A 15,578-nucleotide genomic window follows, 5' to 3' on the forward strand; every position below is an offset into this window, starting at 1 on the left:
ACCTGGGAAGCAAAAGCTTGTCCACGCTAATTCGCCAATCGGGCAAGTGGTCGAACAGGAACCTCCTGCCGCCGGACGCCATCTCGTCCGCTAGGCTAGGCAGACCATCACGCTCGTCGGGAAGGAAGACGCACATCGAGTACTTGCCGCCGTTTGGCGCTTGGTAAGGGAGCTTGAGCACCTTGAAACCGTCGTCATAGGAGGCAACGAAGTACTTGACTTCTTCTTCTTGTTCGAAAAAAAAGAAAGGGAAATCTTCCTCCTCATCCTCCGTGCCCGTAGTGGGAAGTCTCCCGGAGGTCATGAAAGGCACACTGACGGTGCTGCCATCGAGACGGTAGAAGTCGGCATCCTTTGTGAGGCTCTGGTGGAAGCGATCTTCCCACTTTCCCTTGAAGTACGTGGCGTTAGCCAGCACGAGCCTGATGTCCTCGTGCACCGAGTCTGGAGGGAGCAGGTGATAGATTCACTAGATCGTCTAGAGTAGATCTTAGCCGGGTAGGATGTAATACTGCGGGTCTGTGAGGTTTACCTTGTCCCTCGAGGAGGAATCCGCCGCAGCCGACATGGTGGAGATGGCGACGGCGTGAGGTCGAGGGAGAGAGGTGGCGGTGGAGCTTCCCGTCGGCACTGCACTAACCCTAATCGGTGGGTCGTCTGGTGGGGCGAGTGGCAGCTCAGGGTAACCTCGTGATCTGTGCCACTGGCCCCCACCACTCTATATAGTGCAGGCGACAGGGGCCCACCAACCAGCGAACGGTTGGGCGCCCCCGATCAGGGCGCGGACGAGGTCAAGGGGTCGTGCCGGAGCCGTTGGGCTGCAGTGCGGTGGAGATCAATCCTAACATTCTCCCCTTGATCTCAACTTTTCTTTTAACTTTATACTTTCACTTTATTTGTTTCATTTTGGATCAGTCCATAGGGCATGTTTCATCGTCACAGCTCTATTGCCGATAGAATCGAACAGACCACAATACACTTCTCTGTTTTGAAACAAATTCTTTTACTTTTGGGCCTCTTATGATCCAGGGATAGGTAAGACTTTCCCTTAAACCCATGCCGGCTACGTGCTCCTTGAACACGCTGGGTGGTAAGCCTTTCGTTAGCGGATCCGCAAGCATATCTTTTGTCCTTATATGCTCGAGACTTATAGTTTGATCCTGGACCTTGTTTCACAACATAATACTTAACCTCAATTGGTTTCGTAGCTGTACTCGACTTGTTGTTGTGAGCATAAAATACTGCGAGCTCATTGTCGCAGTACATCTTTAGTGGTTTGTCAATACAATCTACCACTTTCAAGTCGGGTATGAATTTCTTTAACCATAATGCCTGCCCCGTGGCTTCATAACATGCTATAAATTCTGCATACATCGTAGATGATGCAACTATGGTCTGTTTGGAGCTTCTCCACGAAATAGCTCCCCCTGCGAGGGTGAATACATATCCAGATGTGGATTTTCTATCATCTTTATCCCCCGCAAAATCTGCATCTGAATACCCTCGTATCTCTAGGGAATCAGTATGTTAGCATGTAGTTCTTTGTGCCTTTCACATAACGCAATGCTTTCTTTACCATTTTCCAGTGTTCATAACCTGGATTTTCTTGATATCTACCGAGTACTCCGGTGATAAATTCTAAGTCAGGGCGAGTGCACACTTGTGCATACTGTAGGCTTCCAATAGCCGAAGCATATGGAATCGCTTTCATTTGATCGAGCTCGTAATGATTTTGTGGACTTTGATGTTTCCCAAAACTGTCGCCCTTGACTATAGGGGCAGGTGTGGCACTGCACTTATGCATATTATACTTACTTAGAATCGTTTCTAAATAAGACTTTTGCGATAGTCCTAATACTCCATTGTTCCTATCTCGGTGAATTTCTATGCCCAAAACATATGACGCTTCACCAAGATCTTTCATATCAAAATTGAGGACAAGAACTTCTTTGTCTCTTGCAGTAGACTAACATCACTGCTGGCAAGCAGAATATCATCCACATACAAGATTAGGAAAATATATTTCCCACTTTTAAACTTTGCATAAACGCAATTGTCCTCAATATTTTCTTTAAATCCAAATCTCTTGATTGTTTCATTAAACTTTAGATACCACTGTCTGGAGGCTTGCTTTAATCCATAAATGGATTTCTTTAGGCGGCATCCCATTTCTTATACCTTCCATGATAAAACCCTTGGGTTGTTTCATGTAGATATTTTCTTCTAAATCCCCGTTTAGAAATGCCGTCTTTACATTCATTTGATGCAACTTTAAATCAAAATGTGCAACTAGTGCCATGATGATTCTGAAGGAATCCTTACATGAGACCGGAGAAAATGTCTCATTGTAATCTATCCCTTCTCTTTGTGTAAATCCTTTTGCCTCTAGAGGTGGATGTTGTTGCTCCCTTTCATGCTCAACAAATGATTCATTTGGCTCCTGACGGACAGGTTCCGAATTTTCACTCATCGTTGTCATGGGTGGAGTTACAACAGGCGCTTGCACCACAATCGCAGGGATCGTCGGTACAGGTGCACATGGTAGCGCAAAAAATGGCTCCCGAGTCATCGGATTAGGTGCATGCACCCTCTTCTCCTCAAGATCAATTTTCCGAGCTACCATGCTCCCCCTCATCATTTCGTCTTCTAAGAAGACAGCATGTCTCGTTTCCACAAACTTTGTATATTTCTCTGGACAGTAGAAACGATAACCTTTTGACTTTTCAGGATAGCCAATAAAATGGCATCTGACTGTTTTGGTATCTAACTTTGCGATATTTGGATTGATTACTTTGGCCTCAGCAGGGCTCCCCCACACTTTCAGGTGTTTTAGAGAAGGCACTCTCCCTGTCCATAGCTCATACGGCGTTTTAGGCACCGATTTGCTTGATACTCTGTTTAGAATGTGAATAGCGGTTTTTAACGCCTCAATCCACAATCCCAATGGTAGGGTCGAATAGCTCATCATACTGCGCACCATATCCATAAGGGTACGGTTGCGCTTTTCAGCTACCCCATTCTGCTGAGGTTCGCCCGGCATCGAGTACTCGGGCGACTATTCCAGGTCTCCTGTAGAAACCTTGCAAAAGATCCAGGGACTTGGCCATATGGAGTATGTCGACCGTAGTACTCCCCTCCACGATCAGACCTGACTATCTTTATTCTTTTATCATGCTGATTTTAAACTTCAGCTTTGAATATTTTGAATTTATCCAACGCTTATGTTCTTTCTTTTATTGGATAAATATAACCATATCGGGAGTAATCATTCGTGAATGTTATGAACGAATCATAGCCATCCACACTTTTCACAGGAAATGATCCACATATCTCGGTGTGAATTATTTCTAGTGTTGCTGTGCATCGATTTGCACCCTTTTAAATTTTCTTTACAAATTTCCTTTAATGCAATCGATGCACTGTTCTATGTCTAAGAATTCTAATGGAGGAAGAATATCATTTTTAACGAGTCTTTCTATTCTCCCCCTCGAAATATGGCCTAAGCGACAGTGCCATAATTTCGATAATTCATCAGTTCTTTTTCTTTTCTTTTTCTCACGGATATTTGCTCATTCACTTTACAAACAGACAATACTTTTTCACGCAAGGACAACAAATAAAGCTCATCATGGAGTAAAACAACCCCACATAAGCATTATTACACCATATGGCACACTCGCCATGTCCTTCCTGTCCATGTGTACTTTTCTGTCACCAGTTGCTTCAGCAGCTGGGTCGCACATATCTTTGAAGAACCAGTGAACTGGCTCTTTATTCTTTCAAGATACTCCCCTATGGAAGCACACTCTGCAATTGAGCCCACAATAGCGTTCTCAATTGTATTCTTTATAAATGGCACTTAGCCACCTTTTATTCTGCCATGCAGCATCATCATCCTTGTCATTTCTGACTGGATCTTTTGGTCTGACCGGCTGTGGGAACCCAGTCCATCTCAGCACAAATCGACCTTCTTTCTCCATTCAGTGTAGTTATCACCTTTGAGGGTTGGAACATCCTTGATGCAACTCATCAAGTAGTACCCTTCTTTAAACCACAATGAAATGAGATTAACAACAATTGCATGCAATAATCCAACGTTGGTCAAAATTAGAACATACAACTGTTTGTGCAATTAAATCTATATCACCGTTGGGCAGAAATAGAGATAAATGCACTTCTTTGCAACAAATCATGATCATGTCATTAATAACGTTGGTCAAAAAATAACAGAACCATAATTGTCACAATAATCACTTTAATCATCTCTTTAAAATTTTAACTGTCACTTTTGCACATATTATTGCAACAAAACATGATCATGCCATTAATAACGTTGGTCATAAAATGACAGGATCATAATTGTTTCAACAGTCACTTTAATCAACTTTTAAATTTTCATCAACACTTTTGCATTTTTTAAAATTTAAAATGCATCTTTAACTATTTGCAGCGGAAACTTTTGAATTCAAACTTTGAACTTTAAACTTTTCAGAAAGCATATCTTTTACTTTTTAATTTCTGAACAAATATTTCGTTGGTCCTATTTATTCAGAAAAAACTAGACAAAATTTTGGCCAAAAAATGACCCAAAACTGCCTAAATATGCCTCTGTAATTAATAAAACTGTGCAAAACTGTAAAAACTGTGTTACTGTTACTGTAGGGCGCGGCCCGCTCGCACCGAGCGGCACGCAGCAGACGCTGCGCTCACGCGGGGCCTGCCAACGCGGCCCGCCAACGCGGCCTGGCCACGCTGCCGACGCGGCCTGCTCGACGCGGCCTGGCCCGCGGCCCACGCGGCCTGCCAGCGGCCCGCACACTGTCCGGCCACGTCTCCCACGCGGAGAGGCAACGCGGCGCCCTCCTGGCCGTCGGATCCATCCGACGGTCCTCCGCCAGTTTCGGCCGGTATAAAATGGGTGCCAACCGGCAGAAAACCCTAACCCTAGCTCATTTGCCCCCTAAGCCTCTGTCTTTGCTCTGTGGCGGCGGGAGTGAGACCACGCTCGCGCGCCCCGCTCCTTTGCAGCGTCCGGCGGCGGCAGCAGCCCGCGTCTGCCCCGCCCCGCACGCTCTGCCGGTGAAGGCAGCACGCAGCCGCGCCCCGCTCGCCCCGTCTCTGTTTCTCTTGCACGACGGCGGCGGTGGAGGAAAAAAACGAGCGCCGCTGCCGGCGACGGCGAGTCCACCACGGTGGCTGCTCGGCCGTGCTCCCCCCACCTGCTTTGTTTCTTTCTTTTTCCTCCTCCCTACCCTAGATCCTCGAGTCCACCACGGTGGCTCGGAACCGGCGCGCGGTGAGAAGGAGCGGCGGCGGCGCCCCTTGCCCCTCTTGCGGGCGTGTGCGTGCACCCGAGTGTGGGCGCACCGCCGTCAAGCGGCGCGAGAGGTGGTGCCGTTTTTCTTTGCCGGCGGCCGCGCGGAGACGGCAGCAGACGAGCCGGTATACTTTTGGCGGTGGTGGCGCTGTGGCCCCACTGCCCCTTTTCTTTCTCGCCGGCGAGCCCAAGGCCCCGGCCTGTAAGGAATCTTTCTTTTCCCTTTACGAACTAGGGTTTCCGATCTAGGGTTTCCACTTTGCTGTTTCAATTTCTTTTCTACCGAAAAATAATCTAGGACTAGATGCTCTGATACCAATGTTAACTCTCTAGGATCTCTAGGCTAGATCTTAATCGGTAGAAACCATATCTGTGAACAAAACATGTGTGCTGTGAGATGTACCTTCTCCCTGGAGGACGACGAACCTGTCGACGTCGACATGGAGATGGTGGTGACGTGAGGTCGAGGGAGAGAGGTGGCGGTGGAGCTTCCCGTCGGCACTGCACTAACCCTAATCGGTGGGTCGTCTGGTGGGGCGAGTGGCAGCTCAGGGTAACCTCGTGATCTGTGCCACTGGCCCCCACCACTCTATATAGTGCAGGCGACAGGGGCCCACCAACCAGCAACGGTTGGGCGCCCCCGATCAGGGCGCGGACGAGGTCAAGGGGTCGTGCCAGAGCCGTTGGGCTCTGGTGCGGTGGAGATCAATCCTAACAGCAGGGACGCGATGAGCTTGTTCGTGGCCTCTGCAACCCAGCCGTTGATTGCCGCCCTTGAACCCTCTGGATCTTCCTGCGTGCACGTACGGAGATCAAAACGATCGAGATCACAACTGGAAACAACATGCTAGACAACTAAAGAAGAGATCGGAAGATCGCTGCCGGCCTATGCACGTATAAACGCACGCACTAACCTGGAAGTCGACGGCGCGAGACTCCGCCTTGTAGGACTCGACGGCGGCGGCGCGGTAGGCCGGCTTCAGCGCAAGTCCTTTCTGATGCCACACGCCGCACGCGAACGTGATAATCAGCGGTCCGGATCCGTCGGTGGCGAGGGCGCTCTCCGCCACGCCGCGCACGACCTCGGCGACCTCCTCGCGCGACGATGCGCCAAGCACGGCCAGGATCTCGTCGAGGGTTTTGCCCCGAGCGCCAGCCGCCACCAGGCCCGGCGCGGTGTAGATGGACAGCGGCGAGAAAATGATATTCTCGCCCTTGGAGAACGTGTTGGCAAGGCGGAGGGCCAGCGCCGTCAGGCCGGCGGAGTCGACGGAACTACGAGCCTTCTTCCCTTGCCGCGTCTCCTTGCTTTGCCGGGCCTTCTCCTTCTTGCTTGGCCGCGTCTCCTTGTCCATGGTGCCCTAGCTTTCCGATGCCGACGGTCCGTTCGTTGTTGGGGTCAAACAAGACGGCGCAGGGGTTTGACCTAAGGACGTACGGCGCCCATGTATATATATATGTATTTACTAGCAAAAGTGCCCGTGCGTTGCTCCGGGGACAGGAAAAATCTGCGTTAAGAAGGTGCACTTTGGATTTCTTCAAAAATCTTACCGCTAAAGGTTATTATCTTTCATATGGGATAAAATATTCTTGGCGGGAATGCAGCTACGGTCAAGAAGGGTTAATTCTTTACCGCCGAGAATGAAATGGCTTATTTAGTCTGCTAAATTAGTATTGTTTATAGAATTCTATTTTAGTACTCTATTCAAAATATGTTGTAACAAGTGAAAGGGAGGCTAGCAAAAATAATAAAGATGCAAAAAAACTAATTAATCCCATCCTCGACACGTCGTTCCAGCCATCAAACTCGTTGCATCTCTTTGTGGATCCGGAGAGGTGGGTCATAGATGGTTTATCCCGAAATTCTATTTAATTACAACCAAGCTACGTCCACAAACTTATTCGATCCATGAATATGTATACATCTAGCTCTTGTTAAGTAAGGTTCTTATAATTTGATCAGCTTCATAGAAAATCGTAGCGGCACGTGTGATAGTATATTAGTATCAATAGGTTGCTTTTGATATATAGATTTCATGATATACCTCCTACCGATACAGTATCTTATATGTTTTTACTATTGTCAATAGAATTACTCTCTCTATCCCGGTTCACGCTCATAGGGGTTGCGCATATATCTAGATCATCATTTTAATCAATATAATATAAATTATTCAACGCAAACATCATAAGGAAGTAGAATATCAAAACTTTCTAATGATATATATTTTGTAATTATACCCTATATAAAAGCTAAACGTTTTAGCGAGCTACTAGCGAGTTTGGCACTGTAGAAGCGCTAATTTTGCCTCCATCGCTGTGAAAAATCTCTTGACATCTGTCCTCCCTCGTGAATCTCTCCCGTTTTTTCGTTTTTGTTACTTTTTTTTTGGCCATCTAATGTTTAAGTTTACCGGTTGCCATCCGATTTCCCTTCTAATTCTCTCTCCAACTAGCCGCTTAGGAAACTGGCAACAATATTTATTTATTGACACCGCTAATTATCTTTATCTTCTTCTCGTGCGGCCTTTCTCGAATAGCCCCGTACGTCCCTCTCTCTCCCAGTCTCCTCATCTCCCACGTTACCTCCATCAAACAAATGACAACCAGCAACCTCCACGGGCAGGGCTCCAGCCTCCTCCTCTCTTTCTCACCGGTACCAGCGGCCGCACCGCGCCGCTCTAGAGCCTTGCCCTTCCCAAGCCTATCGTCCTCCTCTCTCTCTGATCGCCGTGGGAGCCCTGCCTAAATTCCTTTGTCCAAGGCCCGTTTCTGCATCGTGCTTGGCTGAGGGAAGAAACAGGAGGCCGAGGGAGGAAGCGGTGTGTGGGCCAGGAGAGCAGGTTCGGGGAACAGCGCAGACGGGGGCGCGCTGGTGACGCTGCGGGGAGGAGCGCCGGGATGGAGGTGGCCCTCACGTCGGCAGCACCATCAACATGTGCCGCCAGAGCTCAAGCCTGACCAGACCGGTAATTCTTCGTTTTGTGTTCCGTTGATGGTTTTTTGTATGGAGCTCTCCTATTGCAGAGATTATGTACGATTTCTTTATCTTCTTTTAATTTTGTTTTGTGCTTCTCCAGGTCATTGTGGATTTGACGGGATTGGTTACATTGGTAGTGTTTGTGATGTTTCTGATGGGTTATGTACTTCTGGCCGATGATTCTGTGTCCGGTTTGTTTGTGGTTTGTTTGTTGAAGCGAGTTTTTTCTTATCATCTTCCTGGTTTGTCTGATCCTTGCTCATCCTTTTTCCTAATTTTGGTGGCCTTCTGATTCATTTTCGATTCTTCTATCTTCTGTACTTCTTTCAGGTTTCTATGTGAATCCTGGTTGGCTTGAGGATGCAGGGTCATTGGAAATTGGAGAGAGGAGTTCCTACCGGCCTCGCCAATGGCTGATCCATGTCTTCTTGCTCTATACGGCATCAGCTTATGCTAAATGTTGATTTCACTGGTTTTGTTGGGCTTTCATGTGGCATTTGCAAGCAAGATGGTAAGCCTGCACTTTGTTTCTTGCCAAAATATAGCATAAGGAGCGACTATGCCCTCTTAAAGATACTTTCTTGCACATGTACATGATCTGTCAGTATTGTCTATAGAAATATTTTTCCTGCACCAAGGATGCAAATATTTTCTCATATTTCCCTGCTTGTGGCCTCCCTTCCATCCTCTGTGGCGAGTCGTACGGCGTGCGAGATCGTCTACCGCAGATCGAGGTTGGCCTCCAGGCTGTGGTGATCGGTAGCCGTCGGTGTGGGCCTGGAGTATGGTGTGCTTCCTGTACAGGATTAACACTAAAGAAGGTAACTCTGAAATCCATTCTTCTCAACCAAGTGAAGAAAATTGTTTGGGAGGTTTGGCAGGGGAAGTTGATCAACAAAGACCACAAGAGGATGTTTAATTTAAATTCTTATTGTGCTATTGTTTTTTTGCATAGTTAATAACTTGAGATTTCTCGGCAATTTACAGTCGTTTGCTTATATTTTGCTATGCAGGTGCCATACCACACATAAAGTACGGCCAATCTGTTTTGCGGCCTTCCTTTGGGCATTATGGAAGGCAAGAAATAACAATCCATTCAGTGAATTAACACAACAAGATCTAAACTCTTTAATAAATAGCAGATTAGCTAATGAGTCTCAGTTATGGGCAGCAAGGTAGACTTCAGCAATGTATAGCATTAAGCTGTGGGCTGATCAGTTTCGTCCCAACAACTAAAACTCATATCCACCCTCCTGTCTGATTTTCCTTTCTTTGTACGTTTCATTCTTTTTATTTTGTCTCCATGATGCAAATGTAACAATTGTCAGAGGGCTGAATGAAGCTATAAGTTAAAGGATCCTCCACATTTTTTATTCAGAAAAAAACATGCAAAGTAATGTTGCCAAAATCTAGGTGAGTATATTAGCCTACTCTCATCCATATATGTCTGATTCTTTCTTCCCTTATAAACCATCAGTGTAATAATTACAATTTGCATTGACCAATATTATGCCAGATTGAGTAACCCTTCCCTGGTTTTTAGTTGAGATAACATCATACATGGAACGGATATGTGTTACACTTGGCAGAGTATTTTTGTTTTACTGCATGTCAACTTTAGAACAATTAAATAAGTGATCTGATGATGATTACATATTCTTTTCATCAGTTTAGTCTGTAAGAAGGAACTGAGAGGGTTTTTTGCAGGTTGCGTATTTTTTTTACTTTGCAAATAGTTTCTGAATAAGGTGAACTGTCGTCGGTTTCAACTTGAACAGAAAAAAGTTGGTATTTATCTACTTTCTATGCCATACTCTTACTCATTACCGGTACAATATCCTTTTCTCTTCTTTCAATCAGCAGTGGTTTCGCATCTTAAGCATGATGTTTACTTTATGGGCTTATGACACGTGTGTGAGTTTGTGGAAGAAAACATGCATGTTCAGGTTTGGGTGAAGTTGCTAAAAGATGGTGCATTCCTGTTATACTTTCATTAGGATTACCCTTTTATGTCTTTGCAGAAGATGCTATCAGTTTTACTCCAGGAATGGATCACCAGTGGGGAGCTTGAACTGATACAATGGATACCTGAATATGGTTCAGTTGGCTTCGTGGTAACCCAAATTGTTCAGCTCAAAGTAACTGGCCTACCTTGCAACTTAAATTAGTGTCAATAATTGAATATGTGTTAGCTCCATTTTCTCTGGTGAGAACGCATTCCACGGTGCCAAATGACAGTGCGTCAGATCTTAGCAACACAGCATAGCTTACAAATGTACTGCATGGTCTGTTACTATTGAATCTATATCAACCATTGTTCGGGTTAAACTTTTGCCATCGCATCTAGCTGATTTGGCCAAAATATCTCCAGATAGCATGTGCAAGGTGTCCATTGCTCGATGTGTTCATATATGCTGATGCTATCCTAGATGGAGCGTTTTCTGTCTAAATATAGGTACACTAAGCTTTTACATGCTCTTTAATTTGGAAAATTCCATTACTATCCTCAGAGTACTAATTAACCACTCATTATTAATTACAGAATCACGTTCATGTTCCAAGGACTCAACTCGAAGATCCAACAATTGATGGTTATGGCCTCTCATTGCTCAGACTATCTTTGTCAAATTGAGAGTCTAGATAGGAGAACCATGTAGTCAGTACTATGTTTTCTGCACCTTTCTACCAAAGATATTAAAGACTGTCTTCTTCAGTTTTGTTCTATGTCCTCTTGGATGTATATGTGTGCAGTCAATAAATATATCAGGAGTTGCTCTTTATATTTCCCCATTTATGTCGCTTCTTATTGTTCCAGAAAGACCACTTTATAGTACTCTAATGCGTCTACAAGATTTTCTCTGCCTACAACCATTCAATTTTTGATTATCAATCAAGCTACCAGAGGAAAATTTCACTAGATGATCAAACTGAAGTTGTATTTTAGAGTTAAAGTCTGCTTCAGAGAGTTGCTCTTTTCTGTAACTTTTGGTCCTTGGTTTTCTTAGTGCCACAATTTTAGTTCAGATCTATGCAGGACGGTTCAACATCTAGCAACAACGGATAGAAACCAAATTTATACGGTGTTATACGGCTATGATTACAAATTCTAGCAGATGTTGTTTCACAGTAACCACAAAAGGAAGGATAACATACCTGTCAATGTTAGCTCAATCTGCACCTGCTCGATCTTTTCCGTCGGTTGCTCATCATATCCATCGCTTCTCTGTGTGGCAACATCTTGCTGGCGACATTGCTGATGCAAGCTCGATACTCTTCGGTTCCTATTGTTTCAATTTCTCTTCTGCTTGCAGCTCCTGTACGCGATCCAGAGTAGCTCCATGATTTCACCACGGTACACAATACACGCCGCCTCCCGGTTGCCCCGCTCCAGCAGTCCAGCTTGGACTTGCCCACATGCCCTGCTGCCCCGATCTCTCCTCCTCTTGCAGCTCCCGCATGCAGCTCCAACAGTCCAGCTTGGCCTTCCCCATATCCTTGCTGCCCCAATCTATGTTCCTCTCGCAGACTCTAAATGAAAGATCTGCAATTGCTCCATGATTCCCCTCCTCCCCATCCCTCCTGGCCTCTCTTCTCTTATTGCTATTTTGGTCTCTAGAGCATTCGAGAGAGCGAGCACTAATAAGGAGTATACTGGAGTACAAGAAAATAAGAACATGACAAGACAAAGCCGATGAAGATAGCCAACCGCATATGAGCAGAAAGAAAACAAAACACTTTGGCCTGCTAACCAACCAAAAAATATGGGCTAACTTTTTCCGTACCAGCCCGTTGGGTGAGTCACCAATTTGCTTTGGTACAGGGCCAACAATATTGTTGCAGATGGGCTGAATGAAAAAACTGTAGGCACCGTCTGATCTCCTCCAACGGAAACATGCAGCGGCTCCGTCCAGCTCTATGCAATAGGAAAATGTAGAGCACCCGATTGGTCTCCACAATGTAACCTAATGTAAATAAGTTACCGTTGTATCATTGCCAATTGGCCTCCAGCATGTAACCCAATGTACATAAGTCACCGTAATCCAGTATATAGCATGTTGCACCGTGTATAGCATGTTGCAACTTTCTCTCTGTTGTCGGTCATTGTTTACTTAAGTTAACTTCTAACAAACATCATCTCCAAATGAAAACTAATCTAGGACCCAAATGTGAACTGCACAACAATTAGCCTTAACTGTATACACAAATAGATTACCACTACGGGCGCGGCGTGTCGCCGCGCCTATGCTTCCTAGTATGTACCTTATATTATGTTGGTCAAATGACCTAGAATACGCGGAGGCGCTTTGCCCAGAACAGAGTAAGAGTTCAATTTTTAAAAGTTTGACTCGGAAGAAGGGAGTATAATGCGTCCGCTTGAGGAATCCCATTTAATTAGGTTGACACCTTATACTCCCGTTTTGAGATGCGGCCATCACAGCACATGGGGTTTTATATTTCCTGGCCAAAATCATTAAATTTTCAGACCAATCAACGGAACTGCGAGATGAGACTATTTAACTCCAATCTACACGCAGTCAAAATTCGTTGGAAGAAAAAACGGAGAGGAGAAGAGAGAAATGCCCAAACCGTAATTGCCATCGATTAGAACGATACAGAGCCCCGGGCAATTATCTCCGGCCGGCCAACTTCTTTTCAATCTCGAGGCTGCTGTTGTATTGCATTTGAAGTCTGAATTGCACAGTATACTGTACCAAGTACCAACGCACTTCAGCTCCTATCCAGGACAAGGCCACGCATCACCCGTCAGCTGCCGGCGCGCGCCTCCCAGCTGAAGGCGATGCGGCCGTAAGATGACCGTGCGCGCCTCCTGGCCAAGTCGTCATCCATCGTCCAGCGCCTGTGTGGCTGTCGAGCCTGGCCAAGCGGCCGACTATGGCACCTCAATTCAGTCAACGCCCATCAGGCCGGCCGCCGGCGCTGCCATGGTACCAGCGGCGTTTTGGCGGCGAAAAGGGCGTACTGCACGCTGCTTGTCGGAGAAGTAGATCAGTGAGGTGCCCAATACCCTGCATCATGAGAAATTAGGGAGGGCGGAGGATGGGGGAGAGGAAAGTTTGCTCGCGGCCGAGCTCATCCTCTAGATCCGTGAATTCCGTGCGCCAAGCGCTGCTCATCTTCGGCGAATTCAACGTGGCAAGCCTGCTCATCCTTCAGATCGGCGGATTCCGCGTCTCAGAGGCCGTCTCAGGCCGGATCGACAAATTCCGCTTCTGGGAGACCGTCGGTGCTGATTTATTTTCCGCACAGGACACAGAGGAGTCCCGATGCGCGCCGTGACCTCACGCGCCGACGCGCGCTTGCGCCTGGACCGACAGAAACCGTATAAATTGAACCGGTACGGTGGCAATGTGATGTATTATGCGATTTGGTGGGAGGGTAAAACGGTCGAACTAAAAGTTGGACGAAAATTTTGGCAGAAACCTTAGCTCCTTTATTATTAGGTATAGATATAGATATAGACTAGCAAAAGAGCCCGTGCGTTGCTACGGATTAAGTCGATCATTTGACAGCAACCATTCAGTAGCATCCACTGACTAAAAGCAAGAGCATTCTTTACTTCTTGCTTTCTCAAAAGATTTCAGATGTCACCCTACCATACTGATATCCATGTATGCTCTTAATTGGCCACAATTCAATTGCAACCATGAACTACAGTTAAATAACCTGTAATATAATCAGCTCAGACTCAGACATGGGGAAAGACATGGTGTATACCTTGTAGAGATGGGACGATTCAAACTAATCAGACATCGGAAGAGCACACTTGCACGAAATCCACATCCACGCGGTCTTGGCCATCTGGCACTGGCGAGACCGCAAAGGGTGCCCGGCACTGTCCAATGTTCACACTGTCAATATATCATTTTGAACCTCGGGACTGGATTTTAATAAATTACAATCTATAACATATTGAACACTTATTTTGGAATGTACATACAAAGTAAAAAATAATTACATACCTCCATTGTGCAAACAAGAAAACTTCGTAAAAACAGAATCAAGTAGCTATAGAGAAATGTAGTGAGGGTTGATTTCTTTTGGGCAGCTGAATTTCAGCACTCAGTTGAATCTTTGCGACAAAGTTGTAAGTCTGTATCAAATATTGGGATGCGTGCACTGAGCATCACAACATCTTGTGTCCGTGAAAGTAAACAAAAGGAACTAATGGGCAACCAAATCCATGACCAAAACGGCAGCTAGTTTTCAGTTTCCGGACTTTGAACAAATGAGTGTGTGAGCTGAGATGATGTTGACACATCTCATACCAGTTTGTTCTTATCTGATATCAAATTCATGCAGAGTTGCTAAGTCGGGGAGAGCAAGGACATCAACTGCGGCTATGGTAATCAACCAAATCCGGCAACAACTGGAGCCAAGATCTTGATTCCGATATGCCAGTCAAACTGCCTGCCGCCCACTTGTACAGCACGCCGTCCCCGTGCTCCTGCCGGCAGGCTGTTTTAAGCTCATGTGCGCCGTCCCGGAAAGCTACCTTGTGCCACACCTGAGTCCGCTCCTCCCTAGTTAAGTTCATGGAAGATGCTTCCCTGATCTTAAATCTTACTGTTGCTTTGTTTCAGATAGTGGAGCAAACTTGGCGCTTGCCCATCTTTGATGCCTGATTGCATCTGAAAAGCATACGGGGTAGGAGTGAGTTCACATGGGATTCAGCAAAGTTCTTCATCACGAAATCACGATTGGATTCATCAAATCGCCTGCACTACTACCTCCTAGTCCCCTCTGTTGGTCCCCGTAGCACAGGCGGGAGCAGATTTCAGGGAGGCCGCGTTGGCTTACTGCATCCGGCGGCGGAGAGCTCTGAACGTGCGGACGCTAGGTGGATGCAGCCGGCGGCCGAGAGCTCTGGGCACGCGGGCGACCGTCGGTGGCGGCCCTCTTTCAGAAGAGACGATGGGAGGATGCGTCCACGCAGCAGACGGCTGCGACCTCGACGCATCGGACAGCCACGACTTTGACGCAACCAGCATGGCAGCATGAATGGCCATGTCGGGGCGGGGTTCCTTTTCCTCCTGCTGGGCGCTGGCGGCGGGGAACGACGCAGAGAGGGAGGATCTAGGGCTCCAGGTTACGTCCTCCCTTCGGAACTAAGCGGTATTTCACTTAGGCGGTGGCAGTTCCTGTAATTGTGCTCTAAAAATAGGGGTAGTTTTAAAACGGACGAAATTTTTGGGGAGAAACCTTCCTTCCTTTATTAGTAGGTATAGATATAGATATAGATATAGATAGTACGTTCCACTG

The 15,578-nt window shown here is 46.3% G+C and overlaps 1 long non-coding RNA gene and 1 pseudogene across 4 annotated transcripts; one reads left to right on the forward strand and one right to left on the reverse strand.

The window, feature by feature from the left end:
- The window catches only part of LOC124696005, a 7,108-nt pseudogene extending 436 nt beyond the window's left edge, over positions 1-6,672 (reverse strand).
- Positions 6,673-7,874: 1,202 nt separating this feature from the next.
- On the forward strand, positions 7,875-11,077 carry LOC124702935. Of its 4 annotated transcripts, none has more exons than XR_007002832.1 (5): positions 7,875-8,286; positions 8,398-9,118; positions 9,311-10,582; positions 10,669-10,752; positions 10,840-11,077. It is a non-coding gene; the product is annotated as an uncharacterized LOC124702935 (long non-coding RNA). The 4 variants fall into 4 exon arrangements; XR_007002831.1 differs by having other exon boundaries at positions 8,398-8,539; positions 8,628-9,118; positions 9,311-10,752; XR_007002830.1 differs by having other exon boundaries at positions 9,311-10,752.
- The last annotated feature ends 4,501 nt before the right edge of the window (positions 11,078-15,578 follow it).

The sequence above is a fragment of the Lolium rigidum genome, chromosome 3, assembly GCF_022539505.1.
Source record: "Lolium rigidum isolate FL_2022 chromosome 3, APGP_CSIRO_Lrig_0.1, whole genome shotgun sequence".
Lineage (NCBI taxonomy): Eukaryota > Viridiplantae > Streptophyta > Magnoliopsida > Poales > Poaceae > Lolium > Lolium rigidum.